Source organism: Mesoplodon bidens, assembly GCF_964165515.1.
Source record: "Mesoplodon bidens genome assembly, chromosome: 15".
In the NCBI taxonomy this organism is placed as follows: Eukaryota; Metazoa; Chordata; class Mammalia; order Artiodactyla; family Ziphiidae; genus Mesoplodon; species Mesoplodon bidens.
The window spans coordinates 12,488,233-12,506,330 of record NC_138171.1 but is presented as its reverse complement, the minus strand read 5'-3'; the positions used below and the strand labels follow the sequence as shown (position 1 = coordinate 12,506,330).

The following is an 18,098-nucleotide window of genomic DNA, read 5'->3' as shown; positions in this document are numbered from 1 at the left end:
CTGGTGGTGCAGTGGTTGAGAGTCCACCTGCCAATGCAGGGGACACGGGTTCGTGCCCCGGTCTGGGAAGATCCCACATGCCGCGGAGCGGCTGGGCCCGTGAGCCATGGCCGCTGAGCCGGCGCGTCCGGAGCCTGTGCTCTGCAATGGGAGAGGCCACAACAGTGGGAGGCCCGCATACCGCAAAAAAAAAAAAAAAAAAAAAAAAAAAAAAAAATTTGCTTATACCTTGATAAGTGACTTTTCTATCATTCCTAATACTACAACTCTTCCCCTTAATTTTTTTTAATTGAGGTGAAATTCATATAACATACAATTAACCATCTTATAGTGAACAATTCAGTGTCATTTAGTACATTCACAATGTTGAGCAACCACCATCTCTATCTAGTTCCAAAGCATTTTCATCACTCCTAAAGGAAACCTTGTACCCATTAAGCAGCTACTCCCCATTCTTCCCTCACCCAAATCTCTGGCAACCACCAATCTGCATTCTGCTTCTATGGATTTACCTATTCTGGATATTTCACATAATTGGAATCATAAAATTTGTGACCTTTAATGTCTGACATCTTCCACTTAGCATAAAGTTTTAAAGGTTCATCTACCTTATAGTATGTATAGGTAGACCTTCATTCCTTTTTACAGCCAAATTTCCGTTGTATGGATATAACACAATTTGTTTATTCATTCATCTGTTTGTGGATGTTTGGAGTGTTTTCACCTTTGGCTACTGTGAATAATTCTGTTATGAATATTTGTGTACAAGGATTTTTTTTAAGTACCTGTTTTCAGTTCTTTTGGGTATATACATGGGAGTGGAATTGCTAAGTCACATGGTAATTCTATGTTTACTTTTCAAGGAACTGCCAAGCTGTTTTCCACAGCAGCTGAACCACTTTTACATTCCCACCTGCAATGTACAAGCGTTGTAATTTCTCTACATCTTCGCCAATGATTGTTATTTTCCTTTTTTAAAATTATAGCCATCCTAGTGGGTGTGAAGTGGCATCTCCTTATGGTTTTGATTTGCATTTTCCTAATGTCTAATGATGTTGAGCATCTTTTCATGGGCTTCTTGGCCGTTTGTACATCGTCTTTGAAGAAATGTCTATTCAAGTTCTTTCCCCGTTTTTTAAGTGGGTCATTTGTCTTTTTGTTTTGAAGAGTTCTTTATATGTTCTAGATATTTCTCTTAATTTTTGAGGCTACCTGAATTTCCACTGTTGTAATATCTGTTAATATTTGAGTGTTCCACACAATGTGGAAGACACCATTCGTTGCCTAATGATATCCATCTTCTCATTTTTTTGCAATAGAACCCTACCTTTATTTTTGAAAGAACTATGTGCCCGGGAAAAAAAAATGCTATATTTTCTGGCCCCTCTGCTTTGAGGCTTAGCCACACTGTTAAGTTGAATATATCTGTTAGACATCCAAGTGGAGATATTGGGTAGATAGCTGAAAATTCAAGAATGGAGTTCAGGAGAGACATAATTCAGCTATAGCCCAGTTGTCCCTTCCCCACTGCCTTCATCCATGACATTTTGGTACTTGGCTCACATAATTCCCCTCCACTCACCATCCTAGTGACCTCGACATTCACACACACATACGATCAAAGACCCTGGTCACTGAGTTATAGGACCTTCTCATTTCCAGCGATCTCCTCCCTCCCACCTTAGTCACTCATCCTATGGCCATACACTGGGTCTTGACATAAAAAATAAACATATCCAAAACATCATTCTACATTCTGGCCACAACCCTTCCGGCTTCCATATTCAGGGACCACTAAGACTGTTCTTCTAGGTCATCAGGACTCTAGTCTATTTACCTATCTAGCTTCTCCCCTTCCAACGGTTTTCTTCAGTCTTCGCGCCCTTCCTTATTCAGCAAGATTTTATGGTCCATCATTTCAAGAACACTCTTTCCAACACCTTCAACTCCCGTGACCATTTGTATGTTGCTGTACTTGCCTGTCAAAACCCATCTATCTGCTTTGCCAATGTCTATACTGAAAAACTCATTCATCTTCCCCAAACAAAACAAAAACCTACCTACAAACGAACCAATCTTTTTCCAGTTGCCATAGGAGTGGTTGGTGTCTCTCCTATCCAAACCAATCTTTATCTCCTCCTCTCCTTCATATAAACCTCACACTTTCAATGATTCATTTTCTCTTCTGGATATCTAAGCATTAGCTCTCAACTAGATTCTTCCAATCTTTATTTAAGCATTCTCAAGTCTCTCTTATTTAAAGGACAAAAACATAACAAACAAACAAACAAAAAATGCCTTAGTCCCATTTGCTCTCCAGCTCTATCCCATTTTCTTCTTTCCCTTCACAGCCAAACTTCTTGTAAGGTTTGCCAATACTTTATTAAAAGAGGTCACTAAGTCCAATGGACATTTTCAGATCTCTTGTTGCTCAGTCTTTCACTGGCGTTTGATGTGGTCCATCACTCCCTTCTAGAAATAATCTTCTCCCTGGGCTTCTGGACCCTACTCTCTTCTAGTTTTCATCCTATTTCTCTAACCACTCCTATTCTTTTCTCTTTTTTTAAAATATTTATTTATTTGGCTGCGTCGGGTCTTAGTGACGGCACGCGCAGGATCTTTGTTGCAGCATGCAGGATACTCGTTGCTGCGTGAGGGACCCTTTGTCGTGGCACGCGGGCTTAGTTGCCCCGCGGCATGTGGGATCTTAGTTCCCTGACCAGGGATCGAACCTGCATCCCCTGCATTGGAAATGCAGTCTTAACCACTGGACTGCTAGGGAAGTCCCCTTTTCTGTCTTTTTAAGGTCTCAAAATGAGATAGATGAAAGTGTTTTGCAAACCTGAACACTGTAATTAGCAGAAATCGTTAATAGATTTTTGTTACTCATATAAAGAGAGGAATGCATATGAGGCAAAGTTGGAAGGTGGACTGGAAAATGAAAGTGATGGTTTTGTTGAAATGGTAGATTACAGCTGTTATCTTCTTTCTCTAATTTCCTTTGTACCGTAACAGTGTTTTTTACGATATATATTTTATTGGGGTATAATTAACATGCATTAATAGTGTTTTAACAACATATATAAATCAAGCATATCTTTTAGAAAATAATCAATTCATAGTACGTTCTAAGAATGTAAATGTTAGCAATAGCATGGTAAAGTTGGTGGAAATGAGAACGAGGCTATTCTTCAAGGAAAAAGTTTATTTACTCGCAGGTCCCCCAGAGAAGAGATCACTCTATACCATGCAGGACCACAGGGGAAGCACCCGGGGCTGGTGAGGTGACAGAAGACAGGCGAGAGGGGAAAGCCTGGGCCAGGGCCTTTACTGGAATAGGGGTAAACCGTTTAGGTTTGGTTAGCTTGACTAATCCCAGTGGGCTCTGGGCTATAGGGGTGGTCTCTAGTTGCCTGGTACCTAGCCTTGGGATGATGTAGGGCAAGGGAAATATTGGCTTGATGAGTGAGTTAGATAAGGAGGTGATTAGAGCTATAGACTTGAGATTGGTCGGTTTGTATATGAAAGCCCGGAACAGACACCAACCACCAGCCCTACACCTTTCCCTACGCCGTACCCTACTCCTGGCCCGTACGCTGGCACTGACCCGTGCGTCAGCACGTAGCCTGACCCTCACACGTTTCCGTACCCTCACCTGTGCCCTGAGCTGAGCCTTCTGCTATCTCTAAGGATTGAGTAGCCCTGGGAGGAGCAGCCTCTTCCCCACCAGCAAGCTTTTTAAGATGTCAAAACATCAGAAAATACAGAAAATTTAAAACATGATTAATACTACACCTTGCAGGGAACGGCATTACTCTTTCAGATGCTGACCTGATACTTCCCATCAGATATGAGAAGGAAGGATAATGCTTAGATAGATAGACAATGCATGAAGCAAGCATGTTACTCACAGCTGCAGCTGTTGCAGGCCTAGGTCAAAGACCATGGACATGTATTATTTACATTAAATGTCCTCCATACTTAAAAGAATAACATTACCCAAGGCAAACAAAGTGTACCAGTGAAGCAAAAGCTTTTGGAGGGTGTGGGCAGGAACTGAGCTTCTGAAAGGGTGGAGCTGGCTTGACAGGTTTTTGTGTATAAGCCCTAGGAGAAGGCAAGAGGAAGTAACTGCTTGTGGGGTGGGAGAAGGAACATCCTTCACTTTTCATCAACGTTTAGGAGAAAAGAGGGAGAATCACGGCTCAGTTAATGTTGTGATAAGGGATTGCTGGCAAGTTCCGGTTTGGGTTTCCGGTGGACTTGGGTTCAAATCCTGCACTGGCCACTCAATGGCTTCTTTGGACAAGTCAGTTAATGATCACAAAGAACACTTATGGAGCACTGACTATGTGTCAGGCACTCTTTTAAGTGCTTTACATGTATTAATTAATTTAACCCCCACAACAATCTCATGAGGTAGGTACTATAATTTCCTCCATTTTACAGATGCAGAAACTGAGGCACAGAGTAAAGTCATTTGCCCAAGATCAACACACTTTCATTAAGTGGAAGAAATAGTTCCAACAGAGCCTGCCATATACCCCATATTCTTCCAGTAAATTCTTTTTCCTGCTTGAGTTACTCAAGCAGGATAAAGAATTCAGAAACCTGAACTCTAAGTGACACAATAAATTACAGGGTTTTTCATGCATGTTGTCACACGTGTATAAAGAATTTCATGCCACATAAATGGTAGATATTATTTCTATTCAGTGAGATATAAGAGATCGTAAGGTGCAGAAAAGATTAACGTTAAAGTAAGTTAACTGAGGGGACTTCCCTGGCGGTCCAGTGGTTAAGACTCCGCACTTCCAATGCAGGGGGTGCGGGTTTGATCCCTGGTCCGGGAACTAAGATAACACATGCCGCAGGGTGCAGCCAAAAACAAAACAAAACAAAAAACAAACAAAAAACCAAAAGCAATTAAAGTAAGTTAATTGAGAAAGTATGAAACCTCACTGGAAATTGGTGTATTGGTTGTATTTTTTTTTAATTTATTTTTATTTGGCTGCGTTGGGTCTTCGTTGCGGCGCATGGGCTTCTCATTGCAGTGGCTTCTCCTGTGGCAGAGCGCGAGCTCTAGGTGCGCGGGCTTCAGTAGTTTTGGCACGAGGGCTCAGTAGTTGTGGCTCGCTGACTCTAGAGCACAGGTTCAGTAGTTACAGTGCACGGGCTTAGTTGCTCCACGGCATGTGGGATCTTCCGGGACCAGGGCTCGAACCTGTGTCCCCTGCATTGGCAGGTGGATTTTTTTTTAAATTTATTTTCTTTCTTTATTTATTTATTTTTGGCTGCTTTGGGTCTTCGTTGCTGCGTGTGGGCTCTTCTCTGGTTGCAGCGAGCGGGGGCTACTCTTCATTGATGCGCAGGGTTCTCATTGCGGTGGCTTCTCTTGTGGCAGAGCACGGGCTCTAGGCACGTGGGCTTCAGTAGTTGTGGCACACAGGCTCAGTAGTTGTGGCTCATGGGCTCTAGAGTGCAGGCTCAGTAGTTGTGGCGCACGGGCTTAGTTGCTCCTTGGCATGTGGGATCTTCCCGGACCAGTGTTTGAACCTGCATCCCCTGCATTGGCAGGCGGATTCTTAACCACTGCACCACCAGGGGAGTCCCGGTGTATTCGTTTTTAAAAACAATCTCGGATTTACAGGAAAAAAAAGTTGTGAATATGGTTCGGATCTTTTTTTTTTTGTCCTGAACCATTTGAGAGTAAATGCTGACTTGATACCTCGTCATCCCCACACACTTCAGTGTGTATTTCCTACAAGGACTTTCTTCTATGTGATACACACATCCAAATAAAATAATTATGATACAGGACTATCATCTAACCCTTAGACCCCTTTCAGGTTTGCCAATTCACCCAACAATGTAACTTCCAGCAAAAAGATCTTTGCATTCAGATTGTTCTGTTTCTTTCAGTCTGGAACAGCTCTTCAGTCTTTCCTCAACTTTCTCGTCCTTGACACTTTTGAAGATTTCAGGACAACTATTTGGGGTACGTTCCTCCGTCTGGGTTTAACTGACGTTTCCTCATGATTCGATTTAGGTTTTTGGCAGGAAAATCAAACACTGGTAATGGTGTTTTCTCATTGCATCTGACCAGGTGACATGTGACTGCGATTTGTCCCCTTGCTGATGGTGTTCACTCTGATCACTTGATTAAGGTGGCATCTGCTGGGCTTCACATCCGTATAGTTACTCTTTTTTCCTTCTTATTAAGTATTTTGTGGAGAGGCACTTTGAAATTAGGTAAATATGTTATTCCTCATCAGACTTTCAATTTCTTAAAAAAATTTTTTTTCCATTGAGGTATAGTTGATGTACAATATTATAGGTTTCAGGTGTGAAACACAGTGATTCACAATTTTTAAAGATTATACTCCATTTATAGTTATCATAAGATATTTGGTACAGTCCCTGTGCTGTACAATATATCCTTATAACTTATTTATTTTATGAACAGTAGTTTGTACAGACTTCAATTTCTTTATTTTTCTCTTTTATTCAATGGATTTAATCTGTTACTTTTTTTTTTTTTTGGCCGTGCCATGCAGTATGCGGGGTCTTAGCTCCCCAGCCAGGGATTGAACTTGTGCCCCCAGCAGTGGAAGTGCTGAGTCCTAACCACTGGACTGCCAGGGAAGTCCCTGTTACTTTTTTTTAATTGAGATGTAATTCATATACCATAAAACTCACCTTTTTTAAAAAAGTTCACACTTTTAAAGTGTACAATTCAGGAGTTTTTAGTATACTCATACCTTTCTAATTCCAGACATTTTCATCACCCCAAAACAAACACTGTACTCATTAGCAGTCACTCTCTGTTCATCCCTCTTCCCAGCCACCGGCAAACACTAATCTACCTTCTGTCTCTATGCATTTGCCTATTCTGGACCTTTCATACAGACAGAATCATAAAATATTTGGTGGCTTCTTTCACTTAGCATAATGTTTTCCAGGTTCATCCATGTTGCAGCATGTATCAGTACTTCACTCCTTCTTGTTGATGACTAATATTCCATTGTATGGATATATTTACCATATTTTGCTTATTTATTCATCAGGTGATGGACATTTGGGTTGTGTCCATTTTGGGTTATTATGGATTAAGGCTTCTATGAACATTCATATACAGGTTTTTGTGTGGATAGATGTTTTTCATTCTCTTGGGTATGTAACTCGAAGTGGAATTGTTGGACCATGTGATAACTCTGTGTTGAACTTTGTGAGGAATTGCCAAACTGTTTTCCAAAGGGGCTGTACCATTTTACATTCCCACCAAATATGTATGAAGCTTTCAGTTTCTCCACACTCTTGCCAACAGTTCCTACTGTCAGTTTCTCTTTTCATTATAGCCATCTTAGTGGATGCGAAGAGACAGTGCCTGTGGTTTTTATTTACATTTCCCTAATGATTAGTGACGGTGAGCATCTCTTTGCCCTCATCATCTCCAACAGGCTCTTTCTGACCTCTCAAGTCTCAGAGTAACGGTCCTCTTCTCACAGAGGCCTTCCCTATGTCTTTTACGTAACATTCACTGCAGCTGCCGTTATTTTTTTTTTTAAGATTTTTTTTTTTGACGTGGACCATTTTTAAAGTCTTTATTGAATTTGTTACAGTATTGCTTCTGTTTTATGTTTTGGTATTTTGGCTGCAAGGCATTTGGGATCTCAGCTCCCCAAACAGGGATCAAACCCGCACCCTCTGCACTGGAAGGAGAAGTCTTAACCACTGGACCGCCAGGCAAGTCCCGCAGCTGCCATTATTAACATAATTCTGTGAATGTCTCTAGTTCTCCTTGTCAGCACTTCAGGTAAGACTGTACTTTCCTGTCCCCTTGATGTTGAGTGTGGCTCTATGTCTTGAACTGACCAGTAAAAGGTGAACAGAAGTGATTTATATTGTTTCTGGACAAAAGTCTAAGAGGCAGTTCAATCGTCATATAGCCTTCTCACTGCTGCAGTAAACATCAAATCCCATGTTGAGGTAAAGCCTTTGTGAGCCTGGGCCCACTGGTGATTACAGTAAGCAGAGTTCCCAACCTGATGATCCCAATGTTGTTTTGATGAGTTTGGCAGCTATTTAAGAATTTAAACATAGAGTTAACATATACCCAACAATTCCACTCCTAGTGCCCAAGAGAACTGAACACATATGTCCACATAAAAACTCGTACATGTATGTTCACAGCAGCATTATTCATGACAGCCAAAAAAAAACAGAAAAAACTCAAATGCCCATCAACTGATAAGTGAAATCTGGCATATCCATACAATGGAATATCATTCAGCCACGTGTAAAAGAATGAAGTACCGATAGATGCTACAACATGGATGAACCTGGAAAACATGCTAAGTGAAGGAAGCCAGGCAATATATTACACAATTACATGATTGTCCAGAAGAGGCAAATCCATGGGGACAAAAAGTAGATTAGTGATTGCCTAGGGCTGGGGTGTGGGGGGGAGGATTTCTGAGAAATCAACATTTAGTGCCTCTTTCTCCACTTTCAGTTCTCAGCTTTGGAACAGTGCCTCTTATCAACCTGCCTTTTCTTCATCTCACTTATTTTGTTTGTCCTGGTTCTACAACCTACCAAGGGTGTGACCGTGGGCAAGTTCCTTTATCTCCCTGTGCCTCAGTTTCTTCACCTGTAAAATGGGGATATGATAGTACCATTAGGGAGGTTACACTTCGAACTCACGAGAACGGCTGGCTCTGGCGAGAGGAGAGAGAAGGAGTGAGAAGGCAATGTCCCCAGTGTGTAAAACAGAGGCTGACACAAAGCAGGAGCTCGATAAAGAGTTGTGGAATTAACGAAAACGTTTGGTACCACTGTTCAGTAGTAGAATATTGCTCAACACTAATTATTGAGAATACCCACCTTGACTCTCTGAGAAAATCAGTTGGAAACTCTGCGTTGAATTGGAGGGGGAAAACTTGATTTTCCTAAATACAGCTCAAGTTCTGGGGCTGGGGACCTTCCCTGGTGGCGCAGTGGTTAAGAATCCACCTGCCAATGCAGGGGACATGGGTTCCAGCCCTGGTCTGGGAAGATTCCACATGCCGCAGAGCAACTAAGCCCGGGCGCCACAACTACTGAAGCCCGCGTGCCTAGAGCCTGTGCTCTGTAACAAGAGAAGCCACTGCAATGAGAAGCATGTGCACCGCAACAAAGAGGAGCTCCGGCTCGCCGCAACTAGAGAAAGCCCGCGCGCAGCAACAGAGACCCAACACAGCCAAAAATAAATAAATAAAAATAAAGTTCTGGGGCTGATGTTAGACCCCCAAGGAGAAAAATAAGCAATCTCTTTTCCTTTTTTCCAGTCTGTTCTTCTTAGACTTTAGTTTGGAGAGGAGATAAGAAATTAAGTGGGAATGGTGAGGAGGAGGGGTGGAAGTGAGCGTCAAGATGGATTTTACAAGGAAGTGCAGCAAATCTCCAAAGCTCCCAACATCTTTGACCTCCAAAGATTTCCGAGGACTTGCTCATTCTTGGGCAAGGTTGTTAAGATTTCCACATCTACCCAGATCTTATCAATCGCAAATCATTTCAGGGAATTAAGATGTGAAGGCAGCCTGGATCTGGCTAATAAATAGTTAATGAACCTTAAGCTGGTGGGGCACCATGTGCAGGGAAATGCATAGCACTCCTGGAACACAGCCTGGCGGCCCGAGAACCAAGGCAAGTAGACACACGTCAATACAAAACATTCCTCGTGCCATGACAAGTCCTAACAGATCATCCTGGCATTCTAGGGAGGAAGAGGTCTTATCTGTAGGTGGAGAGAGCCAAGTAGGGCTGCTAAAAGAAGCAGCATTTCCAGGGAAGTTTTATTTCCTTGGGAACACTGCACAAGAGAGCAGACGTGTTTCTTTAAAAATTGCCTTAGCTCTTGGTATCATTTTGAAACCATGCAACTCAAGGCTGGGACTTGAACCCATGTGCCGGGATTTGAACCCGGCCAAAACCCTGATTGGGACTTGAACCCACGATCTCTTTTTTTAAAAATTAATTAATTAATTAATTTTTTTGGCATTGGGTCTTTGTTGCTGCGCGCGGGCTTTCTCTAGTTGCAGAGAGCGGGAGCTACTCTTTGTTGCGGTGCGCAGGCTTCTCGTTGCGGTTGCTTCTCTTGTTGTGAAGCACAGGCTCTAGGTGCACGGGCCTTAGTAGCTGTAGCATGTGGGCTTAGCAGTTGTGGCTTGCAGGCTCTAGAGTGCAGGCTCAGTAGCTGTGGTGCACGGGCTTAGTTGCTCCACAGCATGTGGGATCTTCCCGGACCAGGGCTTGAACCCGTGTCCCCTGCATTGGCAGGCGGATTCCCAACCACTGCGCCACCAGGGAAGCCCGAACCCATGGTCTTTTAACTGAAGTCACACAACTGGTCTCAGGACTTAATGAAGCTCAGGGTCTTGATGTCTCCACGCAGAGAAAATTCAGTGAGAGACAAAGTGACAGGTAAGAAGTGTATTTATTTAGAGAGAAACATACTCCATAGGGTGTGGGCCATCTCAGAAGGTGAGAGGCCCGGAAATACGGCGTGTTTAGTTTTTATGGGCTGGGTAATTTCAAAGACTAATGAGTGGGAGGATTAGTCCAACTATTTTTGGGTGGCGGGGGAGTGGGGATTTCCAGGAATTCAGCCACAACCCACTTTTTGGCCTTTTATGGTTAGCTCTGAACTGTCATGGCACTGGTGGGTGTGTCATTTAGCGAATGTATTACAATGAGCATATAATGAGGCTCAAGGTCTACTGGAAGTCAAATCTTCCACCATCTTGGATCTAGTTCATTCTAACCAGTTTTTGTCATGTCCTATGGCTATGTCATTCTTTTAAAGGTTGTGTCCTGGCCTCTTCCCTCCTGTTTCATTTTTACCATTTCTTTTACTCATATTGTATTTCCCCCTCAAACTGAAAAGAGTGACAATGCTTCCCCCTCCCCTCTGATTACAAATATATGGTCAATTTTTTAAAAATCAAGTATTATGGAAAACTATAAAGTAACTAAAAATCACCCATAATTTTACCCCCTTTCCAGAGATAAATTTTGGTGTATGTACCTCTTGACTGTAACAGATTTCCTGTTGTCTCCAGTAGCTGTTATCCATTTCTTCCATTGAATTTTAGTTGGGCATATGGCTGCTCAGGATAAAACCTGTATTTCCCAGCTTCTTTGCAGGTAGGTATGCCCACAGACTAAGTTCTGGTCAGTGGAATGGAAGCAGAAGTCTTAGAAGTATGATTAAGGGTAGGATATGTGTTTTTCTTTCCCTGCCCCTTCCTTCCTGCTTGCTGGAATGAGGCCTGATGACTGGAGGCTTAGCAGCTATTTTGGACAGTGTGGTGGAAGCCACGTGATGATGATATGGAACAAAAGGATGGAAGGAGCCTGGGTTCCTGATGACTTTGTGAAACCACCCAACGTGCCCTTTTATTCAAAAGAGAACTCAGGATTGAATTTATTTGATTCAGTCTCCATTCACCAAGTTTGTCAGTAAATCCAATGTCAGCTCTTTTGGGGGGCTCTTTCCCATCACTTGGAATCATGCAAAACCAACCAACCAACCAACCAACCAACCAACCACCCAACCCACCAGCCCAGGTTCCCATAATACAAGAAAAGTGGGGAAGGCCCAATTTAGTTTTCTGCTCATGATCACTGCTGATTTGCTCAGAGACCAAGTCCAGACCAAGTCCCCAAAAAGTTAGATGGCTCTGCTCTCAACATCCACTTCCTCTGTGCAAAGCCTGGCCATGCAGAGACCCCAATCAAGGAACTTGCTGCTTTGCAGGGCACTGGGAGCATGAGAGATGTAGGTCTTGAATACTCAGAAATTCACCACTCTCTGTCCCTCCAGCCTTCCTGTAGTGAATGTTATTCTTTATGGCTGCTCAACATCCTTGGATTCCTTCCCCTCCCAATGTTCGGGAGTATCCCACCTCATCAATTCATGCCTATCTAAGACTGAGATCATCAGTTTTTCAGGATCCCTGCATCTGGAGTACAGACTTGTGACCTAAGCTCCGCCAATCAGAGGATCAGTGCCCGTCTTCCATGGGAAGCAGACAGCCAGTCAGAATCCACTGTAGCCGGCATGGCAGAAGAGACTCTCAATGTCGGAGACAGCAGGGACCTCTGGTTCTTTAGTCAGAGGACAAATCATGATGCCTGGAAACAGCAGTGGCTTCAGTGGTATCTCAGTCAAAGGAGATTTATGAAGTAATTTGGCCATTGCTTCTGGATGTAGCCTTCAGGTCTGAAGATTTTCTTTTCTTTTCTTTTTCTTCCCTCCCTCCCTTCCTTCTTTTTCTTTCTTTCATTCTTTTCTTTTCTGCCTTCCTTCCTTTCCTTCCTTCTTTCTCTCCTTCCTTTCTTCCCTTCCTTCCTTCCTATCTATCAATCCACCCATCCACCTAGAGATACCTATATGGCTATAGAGATACAGAAAGAGACAGAGGAAGAATGGGAGAGGGAGAGACAGAGATTGTAAGGAATTGGCTCATGCAATTATGTGTCTGGCAAGTCCAAAATCTGTGGAGCCAATGTCCCAGTTTGAGTCCGAAGGCTGCAAATTGTTTTGTAATCATGAGAATTCCAGTTCCAGTTTGACAAATGCCCTGAGGCAGGAAGAATTCTCTCTCACACAGGGGTCAGTCTTTTGTTCTATTCACACCTTCAACTGATTGGATTAGGCTCCTTATGGAGGATAATCTCCTTTACTCAATCTAGTCATTTACCTTAATCTCACCCCAAAACACTCTCACAGAACCACCTAGAATGTTTGATCAGCTATCTGGACATCTTGTGGCCCAGTCAAGTTGACACATACAGTTAACCATCACAATGACCAATAAACAACTTTCTGGGATTGGATTAGCTGTCCGTCTTCAACTCAAAGCAGGAGCTTCCACCTCTTTCCCATTTTAGAAAACCTATAACCCAACATAAACATTAGGCCACACTCTTCTCACAACCCTGAAGCCACACACCTCTATTGCTTTCTCCTCTGTTTCTCTTCAGTTCAGCCTTTCTTGGTGGGCCTAAAATCCCATTGCCCCTTCTTGGTGAGTCCACAGCAGCAAAAAGCACAAAATACCAACCGTTTTCTTAGTAACTTCCCCATATTTCAGACACAAAAATGGAATCTTACCATACACGTTGTTTTATAATCTGCTTTCTTACTGTATCTTAGATATTATTCTATGTTAGCATATATGGAGCTACGGTATTCCCTTGTAAAAATGTACCACAACTGAGTGAACTATTTCCTTATTGTTACACAGTAGGGTCATTTACAACTTTTTACCATTGTAAACAGTGTTTTGATATACATATTATTGTGTACACTTGTCTGAATATATATATTATATATATATACATATATGCGTTGGGACTTCGCTGCTGCACGCGGGCTTTCTCTAGTTGCGGCGAGCGGGGACTACTCTTCGTTGTGGTGCACGGACTTCTCATTGTGGTGGCTTCTCTTGTTGCGGAGCATGGGCTCTAGGCTCGTGGGCTTCAATAGTTGTGGCACGAGGGCTCAGTAGTTGTGGCACGTGGGCTCTAGAGTGCAGGCTCAGCAGTTGTGGCACACGAGCTTAGTTGCTCCGCGGCACGTGCAATCTTCCTGGACCAGGGCTCAAACCTGTGTCCCCTGCATTGGCAGGCGGATTCTTAACCACTGCACCACCAGGGAAGTCCTATACTAGTTATTTTAACAGAGAAAATTTAATGTAAAGAATTGTTTAAGGGCTTCCCTGGTGGCGCAGTGGTTGAGAGTCCGCCTGCCGATGCAGGGGACACGGGTTTGTGCCCCGGTCTGGGAGGATCCCACATGCCGCGGAGCGGCTGGGCCCGTGAGCCATGGCCGCTGAGCGGGCGCATCCGGAGCCTGTGCTCCGCAGCGGGAGAGGCCACAACAGTGAGAGGCCCGCGTACCGCAAAAAAAAAAAAAAAAAAGAATTGTTTAAGACCCCCCAAATAGCCAATGCAATCTTGAGAAAGAAGAACAAAGTTGGATGCATCATGCTTCCTGGTTTTAAACTATATTACAAAGCTATAGTAATCAAACCAGTATGGTGTTCATATTTTAAAAAGACACATAGATCAATGGAACAGAATAGAGGGCCCAGAAATAAACCAACATATATATGGTCAATTAATTTACGACAATGGAGCCAAGAATATACAGTGGGGATGGGACAGTCTCTTCAATAAACGGTGTTGGGAAAACTGAACAGCAACATGCAGAAGAATGAAACTGGACCACTACCTCACACCATACACAAATATTAACTCAAAATGTATTAAAGGTTTGAATGTAAGACCTGAAACCATAAAACCTCTACAAGAAAACACAGGCAATAAGCTCTTTGACATCAGTCTTGGTGATGATTTTTTGATTTGACACTAAAAGCAAAGGCAATAAAAGCAAAAATAAACATGTGGGACTACATCAAACTAAAAAGCCTCTGCACAGCAAAGAAAAACATCAACAAAATGAAAAAGCAACCTACCAAATGTGAGAAAATATTTGCAAATCACATATCCGATAAGGGACTAATTAATATCCAAAATATATAGAGAACTCATACAATTCAATAGCAAAAACCCCAGAAAATCTGATTTAAAAAATGGGCAGCGGATCCGAATAGACATTTTTCCAGAGAAGACATACAGATGGCCAATGGTTACATGAAAAGGTGTTCAACATCATTAATCATCAGGGAAATGCAAATCAAAACCAAAAGGTGAGATCACCTAACACCTGTTAGAATGGCTATCATCAAGAAGGCAAGAAATAAGTGTTGCTGAAGATGTGGAGAAAAAGGAACGCTTATGCACTGTTGGTGGGAATGTAAATTAGTGCAGCCACTATGGAAAACAGTATGAAGATTCCTCAAAATATTAAAAATACAACTACCATATGATCCAGCAATTCCACTTCTGGGTATCTATCCAAAGGAAATGAAAACACTAACTCAAAACCGTATCTGAACCCCCCATATTCATAGCAGCATTATTAACAATAGCCAACACATGGAAGCAACCTAAGTGTCCATCAATGGGTGAATGGATAAAGAAAATGTGGTATTTACACATAATGAAATATTATTCCGCCATAAAAAAGAAGGAAATCTTGCCATATGCAACAACATGGATGGACCTTGAGGGCATAAAGCTAAGTGAAATAAGTAGGACAGAGAAAGATAAATACCGTATTATCTTACTTATATGTGGAATCTAAAAAGAAAAAAGCAACCCCCACTGAAACTCATAGGTCAGAGAACAGTGGGTGGTTGCCAGAGGCGGGTGAAATGGGTGAAGGCAGTCAAAAGGTACAAACGTCCAGCTATAAAATAAGTCATGGAGATGTAACGTATAGCATGGTGACAACAGATAATAATACTGTATTGTGTATTTGAAAGTTGCTAAGAGAATAAATCTTTTTATTTTTATTTATTTATTCAGCCGCACTGTGAAGGCACCGAGTCCTAACCACTGGACCACCAGGGAATTCCCCATATATTTTATATACAGAAGTGTGTATATGTTAATCCAAAACTCCTAATTATTCCCCCCGCCGTCACGTGGCTATTTTAATTAAAATAAAAACAGAAAATTCAATTCCTCAACTTGCTACATTACAAGTGCTCAATAGCCACTTGTGGCTAGTGGCCATCATATTGGATACCACAGATATAAAACATTTTCATGCTGCAAAAAGTTCCAATGGACAGTATTAATCTAACAATTGGCATTTATCTGATGTTTTGTAGTAAACAAAGTCTGTTCACCTCCATCTTTGTCTTTAATCCCATGTGATGCTGTCTTGGTTTTCTAAGAGCTCAAGGCAGTGTGACTCAAAATATGGACAGTGTGACTTAAACTGTAAACTGTTCATTACCTGCTCAGGACACTATAAATATAGAAATTGAGAATAAGCTTTCAGAAAGTTTTCTAGCAAGCTGATCTTGCCACACATTTTTACTGTATTTTACAGAAGTACCAGTTTGCAATGGATTGGTAACTTAAAATGCTGGTCCTTCAATATAGATTGTGCACTTGCAGGTACAAGTGCTCCAAGGTACAAGGATGACTTGGACATGGTTCCGGCCCTCCAGAGCTCAGGGAAGAAGAGTGGAGGGAGCCAGAGTTGACATAAGGCCTATATGAATTGAGCAAACACTGACATATAGACTTGACAGACATCTGAAAATGATTCAAAAACACATAAGGACATTCATTCACTCATTTATTCATCTACTAATTACTGAATGCCTAGTATATACTAAGCACTAGGGATACAGCCGTGAACAGGATAGAAAGTGGAGTAATTGGAACACTCATATATTACTGATGTAAAAAAAGTATAGCCGCTGTGGAAAATATTTTGGTGGTTCCTCAAAAAGCTAAACACAGAATTACCATATGACACAGCAATTTCACTCCTAGGTATACACCTGAAAGAATTGAAAATAGGGACTCAAATAGATCCTCATATGCCAATGTTCATTGCAGCATTATTCACAATAGGCAAAAGGTGGAAACAACCCAAGTGTCTATTGACAGATGAATGGATAAACAAAACGTGGTATATCCATACAACAGAAGATTATTCAGCCATAATGAACTTGACACATGCTACAACATGGATGAACCTTGAAAACACTGTGCTAAGTATAATAAGCCAGACACAAAAGGACAAATATTGTATAATTCAACTTACATGAAATATTTAGAACATGCAAATTCATAGAGACATAAAGTAGGTTAGAGGTTTACCAGGACTGGGGAGAAACAAGAATTGGGAGTTAGCTATTCCTTAATGGTTACAAGGCTTTGCCTTAAGCTCATGAAAAAGTTTTGGAAACACATAGCAGTGATGGTTGCACAACACTGTAAATATAATTAATGCCAATGAATTGTACACTTAAAAATAGTTTAAAAAAAAGTTAAAATAGCACACAAAAAAAGACAACTGAACCTACTTTTATGACACAACTGCAACTCTGCTGCAAGTACAAAGTGTTAACACGGAAGGAGCAAACAGCTATGAAGGAGGATGGGTAGTCCACGAAGACTTCATGTAGCAGGTGGTGTTTAGGAAGTTAAGATTCAGTGAGATTGCCACAAGCAGAGAAGAGATGAAAACTTCCTGGTAAGCTGTGAGATCTACTTTCCTTAAGGACCCTGGAGCCACTGCCTCAGTTATAATCTTGGCTCTGTAATTAACTGGCTCTGTGACCCTGGGAACCTCTCTGCGCCTTAGTTTCTTTCTTTCTTTTTTTTGCGGTACGCGGGCCTCTCAACTGTTGTGGCCTCTCCCGTTGCGGAACACAGGCTCCAGACGCGCAGGCTCAGCGGCCATGGCTCACGGGCCCAGCCGCTCCGCGGCATGTGGGATCCTCCCGGACCGGGGCACGAACCCGTGTCCCCTGCATTGGCAGGCGGACTCTCAACCACTGCACCACCAGGGAAGCCCCATCGCCTTAGTTTCTTTATCTGTAAAATGGCGACAGAGTAATGATACCTTCTGCTAGGGTTGCCGTAAGGATTAAATTAGTTAATACATGTATAAGTGCTTAGATCAGTACCTGGCACAGAGTAAATGTTATATAAGTGTTAGCTATTCTTAATTTTTGGCCTCACAGCGGTGGCTTGAGGAATCTTAGTTCCCCGACCAGGGATCGAACCGGCGCCCTGGGCAGTGAAAGTGCAGAGTCCTAACCACTGGACCGCCAGGGAAGTCCCAGCTATTCCTATTTTTAACTTTTTCTTTTTTTATGAAAATAAATGTTTACTGTGGAAAAAAACCTAAGACGAAACTAAAAATCGCTTAAAATTCTACCACCCAGAGACAATCACTTCTAAGTGTTTGTTGTATTTTCTTCCACAATTTTTTTGTACATAAATATACGGAGCTCATCCACGCACCTCTTTAGACTTTCTCCTCCGCAACTCGCACGCGCCTCCAACCGTCGCACCGTTTTCTGAGCACCAAGAGAACGGATTTTAACACAAACGCCGCACCTTGCCTTCGTCACACAAACCACGCCCCAGGTTGCCGCTCGCGCGCCGCGAGACTT

At 42.3% G+C, this 18,098-nt stretch overlaps 1 protein-coding gene across 9 annotated transcripts in view; it reads right to left on the bottom strand.

Annotated features, from left to right (window-relative positions):
* STAU1 (staufen double-stranded RNA binding protein 1) overlaps positions 1–18,050 on the bottom strand; it is a 90,885-nt gene extending 72,835 nt beyond the window's left edge. For 4 of the 9 annotated variants that reach the window (XM_081255340.1, XM_081255341.1, XM_081255339.1 and 1 more), the window contains exon 1: positions 17,947–18,049. The gene's annotated coding sequence lies outside the window, so the exon portion shown is untranslated. Of the gene's footprint in view, positions 1–17,946 lie in introns of all 9 variants that reach the window. The other 5 variants (XM_081255331.1, XM_081255337.1, XM_081255338.1 and 2 more) reach the window with 3 other exon arrangements.
* Between the last annotated feature and the right edge of the window lie 48 nt (positions 18,051–18,098).